The sequence below is a fragment of the Fukomys damarensis genome, unplaced genomic scaffold, assembly GCF_012274545.1.
Source record: "Fukomys damarensis isolate Sample0158 unplaced genomic scaffold, DMR_v1.0_HiC HiC_scaffold_5, whole genome shotgun sequence".
Lineage (NCBI taxonomy): Eukaryota > Metazoa > Chordata > Mammalia > Rodentia > Bathyergidae > Fukomys > Fukomys damarensis.
This window is the reverse complement of record NW_022900917.1, coordinates 63,724,020-63,726,567: the sequence shown is the minus strand read 5'-3', so window position 1 is coordinate 63,726,567 and position 2,548 is coordinate 63,724,020.

Below are 2,548 nucleotides of genomic sequence, written 5' to 3'. Positions count from 1 at the left end.
TATGAATAAAAGAATCTGAAACAGGCCATGCCTAGTAGGGCACATCTGTAGGGAGGTTGAGGCAGGTAGATCACAAGTTTCACACAAGGCTGGGTAATTTAGCAAGACCCTGTCTCAACATAAAGATCAAAGAGGAGGGCCGGGGACTTAGCTCAATGGTTTTGCCGCCTGCCTCCCAAACACAAGGCCCTGAGTTCAATCCCTGGTACAAAAAAAAAAGTGAAAGAAAGAAAGAAACAAGGAGTCAGGCCTGGTGGTTCCTGTAATCCCAGCACCATAGGGAGCTGAGGCAGAAGGATCACAAGAAGTTGAGCCCAGTCTAGGCAATTTAGTAACATAATGAGACTCTGTTTCAAAAAATAAAAAGGACTAGGGGTGTAGCTCACTAGGAGAACTCCCCTGGTGTCTCTCCTCAGTGCCCAGTACCACCGAAGGAAGGAAGGGGAAATACATACATTTAAGGGGTGTCTTTGAGCTGGGCACAGTGGCAAATGCTACTGTGCTACCTGGGAGGCTGAGGAAAAAGGGTCCCAAGTTCAAGCCCTGGGGAATTTAGCAATTTAATAAGACCCTGTTGAGAGAGGGGGAGGGCAGCTGAGTTCAGTCTCCAGCACTGTAAAGAAAGGCGAGGGAGTCTGATTCATCCCCTTTCCTTCAGACTTCACCAACTCTACCTTTACAATTTCTCTTCCACCATTAAGTCCCATCCCACCGCTGCTAACCTCATCTTGGCCTTCTTACTTCATTCCTGCCTTTTGCAAGGATCTAAAAATAGCTTCAAGATCCCAGTGCGTCTCTAAGTCCTTCCTGGCCCTCGGCAGCCTGCCCAAGCTGTTTCCCAATCCTCCCTACCAGGCCCTCTCTGCCATAGATAGCGCTGTCTAGTCCAGCCCTGGTGCAGGCCTGCTCTGGCCCGCCTCTGCCTGCCCCTTTGTTTATGTCGTTCTGAGTCTGAGCTGCCTTTACTCCTCTTCTCACCTGCAGCTCAAGCCCGGCCCTGATAGCACCTTCACCTCCAGCTTCTTCCCAGCAGGCCTGCGCCCACACGGCTCCACCCAAGCAGCCGGCGCTCAGTTATGGAGGGAGCCAGAGAGCCGAGAGGAACCTAGAGATGCATGAAATCACAGCACTGATTTTACTAAATGAGAAAACACACTCTGGGAGCTGATTAAGTGACTGACCAAGGTTACTCAGCGGGAAGTGGTACAACAGGGACACCACCAAGACCCCCAACTCCCAACTCCTAATCTAGAGCTACTTCATTATCACTTCGTTATTTTCCATTCAAGGTCTGTGTGTGTGTGTGTGTGTGTGTGTGTGTGTGTGTGTGTGTGTTGGGGATTTTTTTGTGTTTTTTTGTTTTTTTTCTGAGACAGGGTCTCACTATGTAGTTGAGACTGACCTGGAACTCACTATGTAGCCCAGGCTGATCTCAAACAGTGGATCCTCTTGCCTCAGCCTCCCAATTGCTAGGATTACAGGCGTGTGCCACCACGCCCGGCTTTTACTTGTATTTTGAAATAATCTTGCTAAAAATCACAAAATTGTCCAGGCTGGGCTCAAAATTGAAGCCCTCCTGCCTCAGCCTTATAGAGTGCAATACTCCTGCCTCAGGCTCCAGAGTGTGAGATTACAGGTGCGTGCCGCCACGACCAGCAGCCGGGTTTTATTTATTTATTTATTTATGTTTTTTGAGACAGGGTCTTGCTTTGTAGCCCAGGCTGGCCTTGAACTCACAATGATCTTCCTCCCAAGTGCTGGCATCACAGGCATGCACCACCATGCCTGGCTAGTTTTTAAATTTTTTCTGAAATAGGGTCTTGCTATATAGATCATCAGACTTGCTTTGAAGTCACTATGTGACCAAGGCTGTCCTTAAATTCGTGGTGCTCTTTCCACCTCAGCCTCCCAAGTGCTGAGATTGCAAGTATGCATCTCCATGCCTGACAGAAGTCAATTTAAAATTTTTTATTTATTTTTGCAATGCTGGATGGAATCTAAGGTCTCACGCATGTTAAGCAATTGCTCTGTCATTGATCCACAACCCTTTCTCTAGAGATCAATTTAGACACTGAAAGTGTACTATACATTACACAAAGTCAGAAGAAAGGAGTTTAAATGTTTTCACCATCAGGAAATGATATACTTTAAGGAGATAGACTTATTTAATCTGACTTAAACATTACACAACCAGGTTCTGTGCCTTTCATTTATAATCTCAGTGACTCAGGAGGCCAAGGCAGGAGAGTTTAAGTCCAGCCTCCGCAACTTAATCTATCTCAAAATAACAGATACAAAAGAGGGGTGTAGCTCGGTGCGAAGACCCTGGGATAAATCCCCAGTACCCTGCCACACACACAGTGTATACATTGACACATCACAGTGTATTTCATAAATGCATGTGATTTTTATGTTTTCATGTGTCAATTAGAATAAGTTAACCAAGAAAAAAATTAATTAACCAAGAGATGGGGGGCGGGAAAGAAGAAAGAATAATTAAGGTGTTTTTGGGCCGGGGATTTAGCTCAGTGGTTCTGCCACCTGCATT